The sequence below is a fragment of the Mus musculus genome, chromosome X, assembly GCF_000001635.26.
Source record: "Mus musculus strain C57BL/6J chromosome X, GRCm38.p6 C57BL/6J".
Taxonomy (NCBI): Eukaryota; Metazoa; Chordata; class Mammalia; order Rodentia; family Muridae; genus Mus; species Mus musculus.
Window position 1 is genome coordinate 153,217,104 of NC_000086.7, and position 18,962 is coordinate 153,236,065.

At 42.4% G+C, this 18,962-nt stretch overlaps 1 protein-coding gene across 1 annotated transcript in view; it reads left to right on the forward strand.

The window, feature by feature from the left end:
* The first annotated feature begins 8,235 nt into the window (after positions 1-8,235).
* Positions 8,236-18,962, forward strand: part of Klf8 (Kruppel-like factor 8) — a 173,587-nt gene continuing 162,860 nt past the window's right edge. The window contains exon 1 of the mRNA XM_017318503.1: positions 8,236-8,315. The gene's annotated coding sequence lies outside the window, so the exon portion shown is untranslated. The remainder of the gene's footprint in view (positions 8,316-18,962) is intronic.

Genomic DNA, 18,962 nt, shown 5'->3' on the forward strand with positions numbered 1-18,962 from the left:
CTCATTTCACGGTTACAGCAAACTAGGTGCTTAAGTGTAGGTTATCCTTGTAGTAGCAATAATTCTACAAGCATAGAAACACTGTCACATGTGTTCATTTTACAAAATGAGTCATTGATCAGATATATTATTTATGGATTCCACAATGGTCTATAAGAATCTTTAAATTTATATAAACTATGACATAAGTATTGTATTTTAGAAAGACAACTTATTTAGGGAGAATTATTTTATTTTATTTTTATTATGTACAGGTTGTGCATCTCTCTCTGTGTATGTTGATGTGAGAATAGGTAGCTGCAAAGGCCAGAGGCATCCAATTCTTGGAGTTGGACTTACAGTTGGTTGTGAGCTGCTGGATGTGGGTGCTAGGAACTGAACTCAGGTGTTCTGGAAAAGCTGAGAGTTCCTTAAACTGCTGAGTCCTTTAACGTCCAACCCTGTGAAGACAAATCTCTGAAGTAATGCTACAGGTAGTGGGTGAGTCCAGCTCATTTCTGATGGACACAGGAGCTACTTACTCTGTCTTAACCTCACACTCTGGTCCCACAGTTCCATCACCAACTTCTGTTGCAGGGGTGGACGGAACCCCCTCTAGTGAAAGAAATAACTTTATCCTTTAGATAAAGAAACTGACTTTTCAAAGACATCTCCCAATGATCAACCACCTGTGTCTCATGGTCAATAACTGGATAGGAAAAGGTATAAAGTTTAAAGTTTATGTAAGCTCTGAGGATATGAAAGCTTCCAAGAAAGTATTTGAGGGTCTAAGAAAGAGTTTGAAGGTCTAGGAAAGTAAATGAGGTTGGTAATTCAAGTTATGAAAGTTAGAGAATGTGAAAAAACTTCAGATAGTGATAGGAAAGTGATTTATCTTTTATTTTAAAACTTAAAAAGATTCTTATCAGCTTTAGGGAATCTGCCTCTCACAGGCCAAATGGACTCAAGATAATTATTGTTAATTTAACAGCCTCTTTCTCTCCCCACCTGCCTATTCTTGAGGGTGGGGTCTATTTTCCTTTCTCTGGTTCTGGGAACCCCCTCACAAAGCCAGGGCCCTAAGAGTTTCAAATGTACACCCAAGAAAAAGGCTTTCTTCCTAAACGCCCGAGCTTTATCTTCTGGCCCTAACAGCCAGGTAGTCCCTGAGAACCTGCATCCAGGAAAGCTCCAAAACAGTTCCTCACAGGTGCTCTGGCCCAGCCTCACAGACTGCCTCAACTGGGCCTACACTCCTACCGTGAGATGGTCCTACAACTTGGACGCAGTGAAATACTCAACCCTTCCCAGACTTGGCCAACAATCCAGCTTTTGGCCTATACCTCAAAACCATGCCTCAATATCAGCAGGAAGTAGTCATAGATGATTATGGAACGCCTTATTTATTATCAACAAAAGACTGGGATATTTGATTTCAAACCCCCGGACAAGGAACTGAGGTACATATTTTATATATCAAAGCAGACCTGACCTCCAGGTTCTCCCAGCATCCCTCAGTCCCTACCCAGCATACCCTGCCCCCAACCTTGAACTTTCCAGCCCAGGGGCTGGGCTGCTCTTTCCCCCAGAGGCTCTTCCCTATATAATCCAAACATTTTGCAAACTCTTTCTTTCTACCCTTCCCTCTCCTCCCGCTCCCTCTTCTCTCCCCATCCCCATCTTCCTCTCTACTCCCTCCCTCCCTCCCTCCCTCCCTCCCTCCCTCCCTCCCTCCCTTTCTCCCTCCTCCTCTCCCTCTCTCTCTCTAAAGATTTATTTATTATTATATCTAAGTACACTGTAGCTGTCTTCAGATGCACCAGAAGAGGACGTCAGATCTCATTACGGATGGTTGTGAGCCACCATGTGGTTGCTGAGACATGAACTCAGGACCTTCAGAAGAACAGTCGGTGCTCTTAACCACTGAGCCATCTCTCCAGCCCCTCCTTCTCTCTCTTTCTCTCCCTCCTCCCTCTCCTTCCTCCCCATGATGACTTCCCTGGCCTCATTTCTTAAGAGCAGCTTACCAACCAGCATTTAAGAGAATCTGGCTTGAATTGTCTCATTTCACCAGTGGAGAAATCACACACACACACACACACACACACACACTTGTTATGGTCATGGAAGAACAGTGCATGCTTGGAACAAAGACAGATAAGACACAGGCATGAAATAAATACCTCTCCCACGACATTTAGAAAAAACACAATGATTTCTTGTGCCTGAAATATATAGGGCAAAGGGGAGCCCTAGGAAGATAGGGTTGAGGTCTTGGTGCCTTTCATCCTTCATGAAAAGATAGAGTAACTAGGGGTCAAAAAGAAGAGCCAGATTTTAAAACTGTTAGGAGTGTGTGCAGGGAAATGACTCAGCATATAAAAGCACTGACTTGAAAGCCTGGCAACCTGAGTTTGCTATCCAAAACTTACATAAACGGAGGCTAGGTAAGAACCAATTACACAAAGATCTCCTCTGGCCTCCATGGGGCACACCATGGAATGAGCACACACACACATACACACGTGCGCGCGCATCAAGAATAATAATGGGGGCTGAAGAGATGGCTCAGTGGGTAAGAGCACCCGACTGCTCTTCCGAAGATCCAGAGTTCAAATCCCAGCAACCACATGGCTGCTCATAACCATCCGTAACAAGATCTGACTCCCTCTTCTGGTGTGTCTGAAGACAGCTACAGTGTACTTACATATAATAATAAATAAATCTTTAAAAAAAGAATAATAATGATACATTTTATTTTAAAATATTAGAAGTAAAGTCAGCGTGACTTACTCAGATGTGGGAGAGGAAAAGAGAACACGGGTTTAGGCAGGTGAGTAAATGGAAGGCCCAGATAGAGATCTGATGCTCAGGAAAAAAGGTTCAAGTCAAGGAAATTCAGACATGACAATAAACACATAGAGCAATGCTAATGGAAACCATGGATGGAGTGAGATCGCGGGCAAGTGTGTAATAGCAACATCAGGCTAATAGACGGATGGAGAGCTTGGTAGCCATGTTTGCCGCACAGGACATTTTTACTTCTGCCATTTGGAGCAAGTTTTTTTTTAACCTTTCTGAACCTATTTCCAAATGTTTAAAGGAGACACAATAGGACTACCCCTCCCTTTAGTCAGGAAGAAATGCTGAAGATAATGCAGGCTTTAAGGTGGAATTCCTTGTGAGAGCTCATGTTAATTAATTACAGCATTCCTTTGCCTCAGTGGTACTCTTTAGCAGGATTGACTCTAAGAGGTTAAGAGCATAGATTGTGCCCAGAATGGTGGTCTACCCCTTTAATCCCAGCATTCATGAGGCAGAGGCAGGCAGTTCTCAGTGAGTTTGAGGCCAGCCTTGTCTACTGAATGAGTTCCAGGACAGCAGAAGCTCTATTACATCCAAAAAACCTGTCTCAAAAAACCAAACCAGCTGGGCGTGGTGGCGCTCACCTTTAATCCCAGCACTTGGGAGGCAGAGGCAGGCTAATTTCTTAGTTCGAGACCAGTCTGGTCTACAGAGTGAGCTCCAGGATAGCCATGGCTACACAGACAAACCCTATCTCGAAAAACAAAAAACAAAACAAAACAAAAACAAAAACAAAATAAAAAACAAACCAAAGCACAGATTATGCTGCTGATGGTCCATACATCTTCACAGCTTTTAGTTGCTAATCACTCTGGCTTCTACTATAAATTCATGATTTTTTTTTTTTGCCATGAAAATATTTAAAAGCCTTCTTTTAAAAAAAAAAAGATGTATTTACTTATTTCATGTCGGTGAGTACACTGTCACTGTCTTCAGACACACACCAGAAGAGGGCATTGGATCCCCATTACAGATGGTTGTGAGCCAACATGTGGTTGCTGGGATTTGAACTCAGGACCTCTGGAAGTCAGTTATATTAACTGCTGAGCCATCTCTCCAGCCCTTCTTAAAAAGCTTTCAAGTATAACACACAAAAGAAAAGAATTTTATATTTTGAGAAATGTCGGCTATCGACAGTCGCAGACCATGCTGGGTTGCCGCCGCCGCTGCCACCATCATGCCAGCCCCACGGGTCTCAGTGAGGTGGGTGACTCTCCAGGAAGGGAGACAAGCCAGGTTGGCAGCAGATTGGATCCAGCTTTATTCGGCATTACTATCAGTGATTTGATAACGGCAGAACCCAGCTAGGCGCAATTTACATTGATTGAGTCATCATGCCTTAAGTGGGAAGGACAGCAGTCCCAGGGGAAAGCTGCCGTGGAGGAGAAGCTATCTAGCCTCCCGTTCCAGAAAATTCAGCATAGTGTCAACAGCGCAGGACCACCAGCCTACACCAGAGAGCTGCATCATCAGCATGGTTGTAGGCCAGCTCAAGGTAGCACTGCCACTGTGTTTCAGGGCAGGAGTAGGCAGGCAAAGCAGAGCTCTGTGCCTTCCCCGTGGATGTAACCTGCTTATTGGGGGGCGGGAGAGGGGTCATCCAAAGTGACTGTCCAAAGAAAACAACACCCATCAAAGTGGCTGCCTAGACCTGCATTGTTTAATGCAACAGCCATGAACCACTGCAGCTGAACTTCCTCTTCCCCTCCCTTCTTTTCTTGGTGCTGGATATTGAGTTCAGGCTAAACAGATGCTTTCTTAAGCCGAGCCCCTCCCTCGGCCCCACAATTATTTCTACGTATTTATTTTTGAGGTCAGGTCTCACTGTGTACCCCTCACTGGCATAGAGCTTGCTCTGTAGACTGGACTGGCTCTACACAATTTTAAATTGTGCTAATTATATTAAAACGTACTTCCTTAGTTGTATAGTTACATTTCTTTCTCTCTTTTTTTTGGTTTTGTTTTGTTTTTTCGAGACAGGGTTTCTCTGTGTAGTCCTGGCTGTCCTGGAACTCACTCTGTAGACCAGGTTGGCCTCGAACTCAAAAATCCGTCTGCCTCTGCCTCCCTAGTGCTGGGATTAAAGGTGTGTGCCACCATGCCCGGTATATAGTTACATTTCAAGTGGCTGTAGTTGCAGAAAGTTCTAGTGTCGAGCACTGGTTTAGAGCCATTATGGAAAGGGGGCAAGATGAACAGGAGCAGGGTGAAGCTGTCCTGCCAAACTCTTGGGCTCCTGTGTCATCCTGATGTGTAGATAGACCTGCTGACTGGGTACTTAGAGGTAATCCTCACTCAATGATACCACCCAAGCTGCTGCTCCCACGTTCTCTCTTTGAGACAAGGTCTTGCTAAGTAGACCAAGTACTCTAATTCACAGAGATCCTCCTGCCTCTGTTTAATAAGTGCTGAGATGAAAAGCGTGTATCATCATGACTGGCCCAAGCTGGCTCTTCAGGTGCCAAGCAAAGCAAATGAAGTCCCACCTTGTTTATTTCCCTTTTCCCGTTAAAAAAAAGAAAATGAAAAAAATTGTATGTGTGCATGATGGGTGTAATGTGCCATAGCATATATGTAGAGGTTAGAGGAAACCTCGTCTCCTTTCACTTTTCTATGGGTCCCAGGGATCCAACTCAGGTCAGCAGAGTTGTAGGGCAAGAACCTTCACTTATTTTTTTTAAATTTATTTTACTTATATGAGCACACTGTAGCTGTCTTCAGACACACACCAGAAGAGGACATCAGATCTCATTACAGATGGTTGTGAGCCACCATGTGGTTGCTGGGAATTGAACTCAGGACCTTTGGAAGAGCAGCCAGTGCTCTTAACTACTGAGCCATCTCTCCAGCCCGGACCTTCACTCATTTAAGGTGTGTGTCACTGTTCCTGGCTCCTTTACCCCTCTTAAGAACTTTCATCCTATTTTTTCCCCCATGTGGCAGAGGTTTATTGTTGGGGTGGGGCTGGGGGGGGGGATGGAGACAAAGGGGGAAAAAAGGGCAAGCAAGACCTTATAGTCAGACACTTTCCAAAAGCCTCTTCCCAAAGCAGGACAGATTGCCTGACCCTCTGGCCAGATCTCAGCTCTTTGAGACTATGTCGTGGTAGGGTTCAGCACATGCCCACGTGCATTCCCCTGTAGATCAGCCAATATGGCCGTGAAAGGAGTGTCCTGTGGCTCTGAAGTAGACTCAGAGGGACTAGCTCCAAGTCTGGCCCTACTTTTCTATCAGTTGCTCTTGCCGGTTTCAGCATGCTCTGCCCAGAACCTGCAACCTTGGGGTTGAGGAGGCATTCCCAGGGAGCTTATCCTCTGCTTTCTTAGGCTAAAGAAATAAGCAGTACCACTTCACACCTAGTTTCCCATTCCTCCTGGTGTTAGTGGCCCAGCTGGAGCTTCAAATGCCTGGTCCTTGTTTACCCTAATTCTTAGAAAAAGAGGTGAAGCTGGAGCATGCGCGTGTGTGCATGCGTGCACTAGGCCTCATCCTGCTTTTCTGAATTGTGGCTAGAGGTTTGGGGCCTGCCTTTTTCTGTTGCGGTGTTAGGCTGGTCATGCCCCATTCTACTCCCAAGCCCTTATAAAATTGTGATCCTATTGTGGAAAAAAAAAAAGCCAACTATCACATTTGTCCTGGCTAGTTTTTTGTCAACTTGACACAAGGTAGAGAGTTCTCTGAGAGGACAGAACTTCAACTGAAGAAAATGCTGCCATCACATTGACTTGTGGGCCAGTGTGTGGAGTCATTTTCTTGATATAGGATCTGGAATAACCTATAGATATAGGATCATATTGATATAGATATAGGATGGCCTCGCTCACTGTCAGTGGTGCCACTCCTGGGCATGTGGCCCTGAGGTGTTTAAGAAAGGAAGCCATGGAGAGTGAACCAGTAAGCAGCATTCCTCCATGGCTCCTGCTCCAGTTTTGGCCTCCTGGTTCCTGCGCTGAGTTCCTTGCTGATGAACCTGAGAGGTGTGTGCTGAAATAAACCTCTCCCTCCGCATGTTGCCTTTTTGGTCGTGGTATCTTATCACAGAAATAGAAACCCTAACTGAGACAGCACTCACGGTCTACTTGTAATTATAGTGATATCTTTTGAAAGATTTTCTAAAAATTATTTGTATGTGTATACATATGCCCATGTACAAGGACAGAGACCAGAATAGTTAGATCCTCTGTAACTGGAGTCACAAGTAGTTGTGAACTATACCATATGTACTGGGAACCCAGCTCTGCTCCTCTACAAGAGAAGGAAGCTCTCTTGACCCCTGAGCTGTCCTCTCTAGTTCCTATAATTACTTCTTAAAGCACCATCTGTCATTAGAAATACAGCAGCAGACAATAAACCCTAACGCCTTCCATTGCTTCTAGTTTAAACTATAAGCATGCCGATTTTTTTCAAATCACATTTTAGGCAGTTTAACTTAAAATAACAGGCATTCACAGTGACAGACATTTAATTCACCATTCTTAATTAAATGGAAAACCCCAGTTTCAAAAAACAAACCTATTTACATGGGGCACACAGAACAGTCAGGTTTACTTAATGGCAACAATTCTGTCTCGTTAATCAGTGACAGGTTGTGAAAGTGTCTTTATCTGGAATAGGAAGAGAAGAAACACCCTGCTACTTTGCACACTTGAATAGCTGAACTGACCAGCACAATCTTGAAAGATATCCTTAGAGAACAACAAAGTTTATCACATTTACCCTTTCAAATGCCTAACACAAGTCAATAATTTCTTCTTGCAGCTGTCCTCAAGTCCTTTTTTCCCTAGGGAGCTGACAATAGGTATGTTAATCAATTCTCTAAGGCTGCCTTTAGACTAGGAGCCTCTCCAGGAGAAGGACTTATTTCATCTCTCTCTGGCACAGCGTCCCATCACAGGTGTGTGTAGAATTCACTGGGTCCTTAAATTTGTTCCATAGCCAGAAGTGTCTATGGTCCATTAATATCAACTGCTATTATCTTTTTCTTTCTGGGCAGAATTCTGAAAATAAAGTATCATTAGTGAAATTACTTTACTAGGATTGGCTTTCTTTGAAAGCTACCTATGACTTTCTCAGCAGTTTATTCATTTAAGCATATGTTTTTTCAAAACTTTAAAAAAAAGATTTATTTATTATTATATGTAAGTACACTGTAGCTGTCTTCAGACATATCAGAAGAGGGCGTCAGATCTCTTTATGGATGCCTGTGAGCCACCATGTGGTTGCTGGGGATTGAACTCAGAACCTCTGAAAGAGCACTCAGTGCTTTTAATGGCTGAGCCATCTCTCCAGCCCCCTTTCCAAAACTTTTTAACCATTGAAGCTTAAAGCTTAACTTTCAGAGCTTGCAATCCTGGCATTTGACAAAATTGGCTTTTATTCTGTATTATCCAGGATGAGGAAGAATTGGCACCCATGTTTAGAACTCTTTTCTGTGGTGCTGGGACCTGGACCTGGAGACTCATGCAAGCTGGGTAAGTTCTTTACAAGAGCTATAGTCTCTGCCTCATATTTTATTTATTTATTTATTTGCTTCAACATTAGCATTTGCTTTTAAGGTAGGATCACAATGTTTCAAATCTTTTCTTTCTTCTTTCTTTCTTTCTTTCTTTCTTTCTTTCTTTCTTTCTTTCTTTCTTTCTTTCTTCCTTTCTTTCTTTCTTTCTTTCTTTCTTTCTTTCTTTCTTTCTTTCTTTCTTCCTTTCTTTCTTTTTGTTTTTTTGAGACAGGGTTTCTCTGTGTAGCCCTGGCTGTCCTGGAACTCACTCTGTAGACCAGGCTGGCCTCGAACTCAGAAATCCGCCTGCCTCTGCCTCCCGAGTGCTGGGATCAAAGGCGTGCGCCACCACCGCTCGGCTAACCACCTTTTCTTTAATTAAGAACAGTATTTCTATGCTCATCAATCTATATTCCAATCTAGTGGCCACAGAGGCAACTGATTGCAATTAAATTTTCTCTTGATTATGTTTTCTAAAATCTGGGGGAAAAAAAGAAGATAGGAACTAGATGAAAATCACAGCCCATCTCACTGACGCAGTGGTGGCAATGAAAAGACGTTGGACACATGTCTGCACAGTTTCTATGGACTTTTTACATCAGAGATCCGAACTCAGCATTAAAAACTCCATTTTAATGGAGTTTTGCTTTAGTAGTATATTTGAAGTCATTCTCCATGTCATTAACCACTTTGCAAACATTAATATTAAATACTACACCATATTTCAACCTTTGTTAGATTGATTGTTCTTAAAACTTCAACACACACACTGTAGTATTATACCGTGGATCACTTTGCCCATATTTTTCCTTTCCTATTTTCCTATTCCTTACATTTGCATTCTAGAATAGAAATAACTGTCAAAACAGTGTTGCTTAAATAAAGAAGTAAGGACAGGTATGGTAGGAAGTGGTGATGCAGGACTTTAATTCCACTTGAGATACAGAGGGAGGCAGATCCCTGTGAATTCAAGGCTAGCCTCATCTACAGAGTGAGTTCCAGGAGAAGAAGGACTATACAGTGACACAGTGAAATCCTATCTTGAAAAAAAAATAAGTAAATAAATAAAATTAAAGAAATCTTGTCTCTATGTAGGCAATCACAATAGTGAATCAAAAAGAAAAAGACCTCTGTGTGTTGGCAGTCCCCATAGTCAGGAGGATCACACAGTCTGTGTCATGAAAGAAGGAAAAAAAGCAATATGGCTCAGCAGGTAAAGGTGCTTGCTGCCAACTCAGACCACCTAAATTCAATCCTTGGAATGCACACAGTAGGAGAGAACTGACTCTTGCAAGTTGTCCTCTGACTTCCACAGAAGAATCGTAGCACATTGTACACACACACACACACATATGCATACACATCCACACAAGATAATGACAAATGATTAAAAATTAAAAATTAATTAACTACCCAATTAACTTATAATGGGTAGGAGCTGCCCATGGCGGATTCCTAGACAAGGAAAGGAACTATGGCATCAGAGTAAAGATGGTAGTGTTAGCCCCACAGTCCAGTTTACTTCTGGACCAGGGAAGCTGAGTTTGTCTTCTAAGTCCTGTGAAGATCCTTATTACAAAGGGAGAGCATTTTCTTGATCTTCAGTGCTTTGGATTAATCTGTGTTAAAATTCTGAACTCAGGACTCGGCAGGAATTTCAGTGTTATGTCTCACGTTAGTGGTCCTGCTTCTTGTAGACAGACACTTTTCTCTGTTGAAGTGTGAGTGTCTTTCTACACATTACCTTCCTGTTTTGGAATGGAAAAGCCAGCTATCCCTTTGCTCTGTCTCTCACACTTAGTCACGAGCAGCTCTTAGGATGCCACTGTCAGACTTGCTTCTCCAAGATGAAAACAATGGGCATGATTCTTGTGCTGCAACCTGATCTCTGTATTATTATTATTATTATTATTATTATTATTATTATTATTATTATTATCATTCCATTATGCAAACAGAAGTGAATGTTTAAAGTAAAACAGGTGCTTGGGTATGTATTTGTGAATTCATTCCCTTTAGTTCCAAATTAAAAGATTAAATAATACAAAGATTATGTGGCTTCTAGATTTTTTTTAGTGGCTTTTTTTTTGTTTTTGTTTTTGTTTTTGCTTTTTTGTTTGTTTGTTTTTTCGAGACAGGGTTTCTCTGTATAGCCCTGGCTGTCCTGGAACTCACTTTATAGACCGGGCTGGCCTTGAACTCAGAAATCTGCCTGCCTCTGCCTCCCGAGTGCTGGGATTAAAGGCGTGCACCACCATGCCCGGCTTTAGTGGCTTTAAAAAAAAAGATATTTTCATATGTTACCCCCTTCCTGGTTTTCCCTCCGAAAACCCCTTATCCCCTCCTTCCTCCCCCTGCTCACCAACCTATCCACTCCCATTTCCTGGCCCTGGCATTCCCCTACACTGGGGCATAGAGCCTTCACAGGACCAGGGGCCTCTCCTCCCACTGATGACCAACTAGGCCATCCTCTGCTACATATGCAACTGGAGCCATCAGTCCCACCAAGTGTATTCTTTGGTTGGTGGTTTAGTCCCTGGGAGCTCTGGGGGTACTGGTTAATTCATATTGTTGTTCCTCCTATGGGACTGCAAACCCCTTCAGCTCCTTGGGTACTTTCTCTAGTTCCTTCATTGGGGACCATTTGCTCAGTCCAATAGATGGCTGTGAGCATCCACTTCTGTATTTGTCAAGCACTGGCAGAGCCCCTCAGGAGACAGCTATATCAGGCTCCTGTCAGCAAGCACTTGTTGGCATCCACAATAGTGTCTGGGTTTGGTGACTGTATATGATATGGATCCCTAGATGGGGCAGTCTCTGGATGGCCTTTCCTTCAGTCTCTGCTCCACACTTTGTCTCTGTAACTCTGTCCATGGGTATTTTCTTCCCCCTTCTAAGAAGGATCTACGTTTCTACACTTTGGTCTTCCTTATTCTTGAGTTTCATGTGTTTTACAAATTGTATCTTGGGTATTCTGAGCTTCTGAGCTAATATACACTTATCAGTGAGTGCATATCATGTGTGTTCTTTTGTGATTGGGTTGCCTCATTCAGGATGATATCCTCCAGATCCATCCATTTGCCTAAGAATTTCATAAATTCATTGTTTTTAATAGCTGAGTAGTACTCCATTGTGTAAATGTACCATGTTTTTCGTATCCATTCCTCTGTTGAAGGACATCTACAAAAGTTTTCTAGGATTGGTGAATTGGATCAGTGGGTAAGGGTACCCACCAAGCCTGAAAATCCAAGTTTGATCCCTGGGTCCCATGTAGTAGAAGGACAGAACTGACTCCAGAACGTTGTCCTGTCCATTTTTATTCTTAATTTATTTTCTAAAAAGCCTCCTAAATTTTGTCCTTATTATGCTAGTGCAGTTCAGACTGAAGTAGTAAATTTTAGGTATTTGCTTACATTTAAATTAAAGAGATGATAAAATGTTTATAGTGGTATACATAGACGCTATCTTTAAAAAACAAACCCTCTAAAATACATTTAAGATAGAGTCTGTGTATACTACTCTAGCCTTAATAATACAAACTTGCTCCTTAGCCTCCATAGGAGTAAAATTATAGGTTCATACCACCACAGCCAGTCTATATTTGTAGAGTTCAGATCCCCAGAACCCCTGTAAATGCTGGGTGGGTGTGGCAGCCTGCATATACTTCTGGGGAACAAAGGCAAACCAGATCCCTGGTGCAATCTGACCAGTCAGAGTGGCCTATATTAGCAAGCTCTTGATGCCTTTGAGATGAACAAGGTGATCAAGGAAGACACTGGATGCCGACCTCAGGCCTTTGGCAAGAGGTCTTTAACTTTGACAAGAAACGAATGGTGGAGAAAAGGGCAAAACTTTCCATTGAACTCTTTTCTCCCCAAAAAAGGCATAAAACAAAATTTTTATTTAGGACTCTGTGGTCAGAGAAAAATTAAATCTTGTTAGATGAAATCAAGAACCTGTAGCACTTAGAGTGTAGCATTTAGAGCATCTTTGGTTTCCAAAATGACTGCCTAGGAACATAGACAACTGATGTGGAAAAATAGGGCACATTTCCCACAATTGGAGAGGGATAATAATGACATCAAATGGGACATGTGGAAAGTTCTAATAATTAGTTATATTGGTCAGAACCATTTTGTTTCCTGGGGCAGCTGATGCTAGGTAACGAGGCCAGGGGTTGGGGGTCAGGATGAGGAGACAGTGTACAGAGCATGGTCCAGAGCAGAACCAAGGCTGCATCTCAAGCTGGCAGAGGAATTTGGTAGCTCGTAAGGGTCTTCTCTATGTTATGGGCTTTGTCAGTAATGCAAACTGCAGTATTAAAGGGATTGTGGAGAATACCTAAGCCTTGCCACTGTGAGAGGCCAGGGGATACCACTGGTGAAGGGACAGCCTCAGTTGCAATGGGAACCCCAGAGTTGAAAATCTTGATGCTTGTCACCAAATAGCATAATTAGAATCCATACAGATATGCCGGGCCGTTTGTAAAGGTGTAGCCTCAGTTATAGTGGAGACCATAGCTTATTGGAGGTACCAAAACCATGAGGCACTTGTGCAAAACAGTGGCAGGTGTAAAGTGGAGCTGGCCTGAGTTTGCAAGACTGCAAAACCAGACAAGTCCGGTGTGGTGAGAATTTTGGTTTCTTTAAAAATGCAGAAATGTTATGTGAATATGGTTTTGTTTTAATCCCAGCTGTGGGGTATTGGGCTGCTTCAGATTGTCCACAGCTGCTGTGATTTGTCTCATGCTCTGGCAGAGGCATGGTTTTGCTAGCTACAGATAGTTTATGTTTGGGATTTAGGGGACTCTTCAGAGGGTATATAAATGCTAAAGTCCCAAGAGAGGCAGTGGCTGCTGCTCCTAGCCCTCCACCCTGGCTCCTGGTGATGCTGCTGATGTTTGATGTTTGGATGATGTTGGTTGCTGTTTGTTAAGTATAATAAATTGGAGTTGCCCCAGTGAACTTGATGCCCTTAATCAGCAGGAAGTAGTCCCCAGTATAGGAGAATTGAGGGTAGGGAGGTGGGAGTTGGTGGGTGGGTGCAGGAACACCCTCATAGAAACAGGGGGAGGGAGGATGTGATAGGGTGTTTATGGGGGGGAGGGGAAGCCGAGAAAGGGGATAACATTTGAAATGTGAATAAAGAAAATATCCAATAAAAAAAGCCAAAAAAAAAGTAAAAAAAAAAAATTGGAATGTGGGCAAGACAGATTTTGAGCTGAAGGTTTTGTAGGTAAATTGATGTCCCCCTCCCCTTCTTTAGAAGTCCTCCCTAGCTGGGCAGTTGTGGCGCAAGCCTTTAATTCCAGCACTTGTGAAGTAGAGGCAGGCAGATTTCTGAGTTTGAGGCCAGCCTGGTCTTCAGAGTGAGTTCCAGGACAGCCAGGGCTATACAGAGAAACCCTGTCTTGGGAAACAAAAACAAAACCAAAAATCCTCCCTCCCTGGCTACAGGAGTTGGCCACTTCAGTTTTTATATCTCCCTTCCCAACGGGGTCTCTCCCTTCTCTGAGGACATTTTGGGGAGGGACTTGTAAGGGAGGGACTGGGAGGAGAGAAGGAAGTGGGACTGTGACTGGAATGTAACATGAATAAGAAAATAAATTATTGAGGAAAAAAGACAAAAAAAAAACCAAAAAAACCGGGAATGTGTTTTTTTATTGTGGTATTGATATTAATGAGATCCTGGCGATGAAAGAAACAAAAGGTTATGGTTTATCAGTGGTATATTGGTGTGTCAAATTGGCAAGCAGTCAGTCATCCTAGTTAGGTTTTTTTGCCAGCTTGACAGAAGTTAGAGTCACCTAGGAAAAGGGACCTCAACTGAGAAAGTGTCTCCATCAGATTTCCTGAAGCCAAGTTTGTAGAGAATTTTCTTGATAATTAATGATGTGGGAGAGCCCAGTATAATGTAGGCAGTGCCACCCCTGGGCTGCTTGTCTTGAACAGTATCAAAAAGGAAGCTGAGCAAACTATGAGGGGCAAGCCAGGAAGTAATGTTGCTTCCTGGTCTCTGCTCCAGCCCTGCCTCCGAGTTCCCACCCTGCTTGAGTTTCTTCCTCTATAGTGGACTGTGAGCAGGACATGTAGACCAAATTAGCCCTTTCTTCTCCAAGTAGTTTTGATTGTGATGTCGGTAATACAGTAAATAGAAAGTGCTTCTTCAGAACCAGTCCTATATATGGAGGTAGTCTAAGTTTCCAATAAAAATGTGAGATACAGATTTAGGAATTTAGGAATCAGCTCAGATTCAAAGCCACAGTACTGTGTGAGATCTCATAAGACGACAATATAGAGAGAGCAGAAAGTTAAAGGGGAAATCCAGGCTACTCTATTGTTTAGGGCTCAGTGAAGTGGGAGAAAAGCAGTCTGAAGATCAGCCAGTGAAGGAAAAGCAAAATCATAAGAGTAGTTCTGTATAAAAATCATGAAGAAAAGAATGCCAAGAGACCATCACCATTCAATTAAACCAAATGCTGCTGAACAGCGAGGAAACTCAAGGACTGAACAATGACCATTGGATCTAGAAATGTGGAGCTCACTGTGGATCTTCCAAATTACCATTTCAGTAGAGTCACAGGGAAGAAAAGCAGGCTGAGTTATATTTAAGAATAAACAAATTCTCAGAGACTAAGTTTCCACAAGGAATATTGGAGAAACCATATGGGGAATTTTTGACTGGAAGCTTTTAGAGGGAAAGAAAACACACACTTTATGTACCTGACACAGTTCTTCCCACCTGATCAATATGCAAGAAATATTTCTTAAATGCAACTAACTTACATGCTGCCTCTATTCCCTCTCTCTGGGCACTGTGTTCAAGTCAGAAAGGTGGCACAGTCGTGGCATATTGATATGGTATGCTTTCTGCAAAATCTGCCAGGCCACATAGTATCATGTTGTCAAAGTCCCTCGGAACCATACTAAAAGAACTGCTCTTGGATATTTAAGGAACACTGGGAACTTTCAAATGGCCAACTCTTAGTCATTTACTATTTATTAAAGATTAAAACCTAAAATGCCTTCTCAGGACAAAGTGATTGCATAAATGAGGTAAATGTGCAGGTAGGGACCATGGTGAGCTCAAGAGATCAGAAGACAATAGGCACTGATTATTTCCAACAGATTAATGGCCAATTGTGTAACTGTTGTCTTCATAAACATGGAAAATGATTTTATAGAGAAATGTCTTAATTTTTCAATGCTTGTAATCTCTTCAATTTGACAGGCATATGCATGTATATATAGCTGCACATATATACTGTAGGCTAAACAAAATAAATCTGTTGACCACAATTAACCTATGAATTGTGGATTTGTGACCTCTGTTTTAGAGCAATTTGACTCTTGTTGCCAGACTGCCAGAAATCTTTCCACTACGATGCCTGATCCGATTTTCACTAAAAATACAAAATTGGCTTTTTTTTTTAACATCAAGAACTATCAGAGGTTGTTCCTTTTTTTTTTTTTTAACAAGAAATGTTTTGTAGTCAGAGTCTCTACCTTCTTAGCTATATTAGGGTATATGTAGAGAAGCCTAATAACAGCATTATTTTCTTCCAGATTCTGTGGTACGCGGCTAGTCAATGATATCCCAGGACTTGGAGATTTTCTTAAAAATACACATCCAATCTTTTTCTGAATGAAAAAAAAAAGACAAAGAAATAAAGGAGGGCATGACTATGGAGACGATTTTAATGTAGATACAAGGGTGAAAGGAGAGGGAGGGAAGAATCCTGGGTGGAAATATCTGACAGAGTAAACTGGACCATGAGAAGAAAGAGGAGGAGGAGCAAGAGATGAGGAGCCTACCTATGCGCAGCCAGGGCCAAGGCCAAGGGAGTGGTGTAGCCAAAATGGCTGTATTTTGTAGGAATCAGGGTTAGGGAAAGAGACGTGGAAGACGTGGAAGACCGCCCCTGGGAGCTGGAGGTTTAGGGTAGGGGGCGGGGTGAGAAATGCTGTGCGGAGCCACAGGTACTGAGTAATGCTGCCAGAACTGGGAGGAGCCACTGGCGCTGAGCGTCTCCGAGGGAACTGGCCTTGACTTCACTTTGATATGTTAATAGGTATCTCAGCCTGCTGTCTGGGGTTTCTGAGACCTAACACTTCACACTATATAGCACAGCTGCCTTTCATATCAGTCAAGGATATGTTTTGTTTGTTCGCTGGATGACTAAATGGAGAACCACATATAGTCAATTCAACATTGCAAAAAGTGCAAATAGTGCAGATATTGAAAAGTGTTTGATGATAAACAAGATACAGAGTTTGTATGATCTAGTAAGACGACCTCTAAATAGCTATAGTCTTAAACAATTTGGAACGCAATGGAAGGTCAGAAAAACAAGATTTAAATTAGTTTGGGGTTACTAAATTGACAGGGGAGAACATTTTTCATTCATTCGTTCGTTCATTTATTCTCTTGTTGTGTTTTGTTTTGGGTTTCTCTGCGTAGCCCTGGCTGTCCTGGAACTTGCTCTCTAGATCTGCCTGGCCTGCCTTTAAACATGCCCCCCCCCCGAGAGAGAGAGAGAGAGAGAGAGAGAGAGAGAGAGAGAGAGAGAGAGAGAATGAGAATCAAAGACATGCATGCCTTTTATAAACAAGTTGCCTTTATTATCCCTTAGAATCTGTCATATGTACTTTACCATTCTGATAATTTTGGGTTAATTGGTAGAAGCTGTGACCCGCTAGCTGCGCACCTTTGGGTTGGCTTTAGAATTTGCAGTTTCTAGCTTAGGGTTCCTTGTTATTTTTTTGGTTGGTTTGTTTGTTTGTTTGTTTGTTTGTTTTTTGAGACAGGGTTTCTCTGTGTAGCCCTGGCTGTCCTGGAACTCAATCTGTAGGCTAGGCTGTCCTGGAACTCAGAAATCTGTCTGCCTCTACCTCCCAAGTGCTGGGATAGGTTAGGGTTCTTAATAGTTCCAGGGAGCATAGTATTTTTATTGGAAACTTAGACTATCTAAATTAATAGAATCTTCTTTGCACCCCCTAGTGTGTATTACATCATTTAATTGCACAACCTCACAACGAGTTAGCTGCTATTACTATAATCATCATCATTTTCAGATGAGAAAATAGAAGGTCTAGGTGGCAGAATTACTTGTCCAAAACCACAACTCAAAGAAGTGATAAATTTGGGATTTGAACTTCAGTAGTAGGGCTCTGAAAACAAGCACTTTCCCATTATCTTTCTTTTTCTTTTCTTTTCTTTTCCTTTTTTTTTTTCTCGAGACAGGGTTTCTCTGTATAGCCCTGGCTGTCCTGGAACTCACTTTGTAGACCAGGCTGGCCTCGAACTCAGAAATCCGCCTGCCTCTGCCTCCTGAGTGCTAGGACTAAAGGCGTGCGCCACCACGCCCGGCTCCTATTATATTTCATAATAAAACTTGTAGTTAATTAGGATATTGGGAAGAAAAAGTCAAGCCAATCTGCTGGCTGTTAATCAGTCAGAGAGGAAAGAAAGGCAAAGAAAGGGCATTAGGTATGTATGCGAGGGACTGTTTGAGCAATTTTATAACCTTATTTTGATGCAAGGTTAGCAAAGCACTCACCTTCCCTCACCAGTACGAGCACCTAAGGCTATTTTAGTGTCAAGAAATAAAAGAGCCTTATAAGAGCAAGAAGTTGGGCTGTCGAGATGGCTCAGGGGGTAAGAGAACTGACTGTTCTTCTGAAAGTCTGGAGGTCAATCAAATCCCAGCAACCACATGGTGGCTCACAACCAGCCATAATGAGATCTGACACCCTCTTCTGGTGCATCTGAAGTCAGCTACAGTGTACTTATGTATAATAATTAAATAAATCTTAAAAAAAAATTAGCAAGAAGTTTTAGCCGGGCAGTAGTGGCGCACACCTTTAATCTCAGCACTTGGGAGGTGGAGGCAGGAGGATTTCTGAGTTTGAGGCCAGCCTAGTCTACAGAGTGAGTTCCAGGACAGCCAGGGCTACACAGAGAAACCCTGTCTCGGAAAAAAAAAAAAAGAAAGAAAGAAAAAGAGCAAGAAGTTTTTTTTAAGATTTGTCTTAAGCCATTATCAACAGGTTTTCAAGTGCTCAGCCATCATATATTTGAAACAGATGCTTACAGGTGCTACCAGGTCCAAGTCTCCAGACTTCTGCTCATGAATGCCCTGAATGTTAGCTGAAACTTTTCATCTAGTTTGCTATTATAAACTTGCAATGTGCCTGCCCCCCCAAATGTTCCATAAACTCTTCTCAGAAGAAGGAAGAAGCCTGGCAGTGGTGGTATGCACCTTTAATCCAAGCACTCAGGAGGCAGAGGTAGGTGGATCTCTGAGTTCAAGGCCAGCCTGGTCTACACAGTGAGTTCTGGGAGAGCCAGGGCTACACAGAGGAACCCTGTGTCAAACAACATCATCAAGCAAAACAAACAAAAACCTAATAAATAATAATAACAATAATAGATATTATCCAATATATCTGTGAAGATACTGCCCATAATATCTTTAAACGATATATGCTAGACTATATGGCAGCCACTATTCAGTATGTTAAGGATAGGTAAATTCCTGCACTCACAAGACTCTGCTGTTACGAACTTGCAAATTCCAAGTTCCAGGTGCTGGAAAGTTGGTTCAGTGGTTAAGAGCATTGGC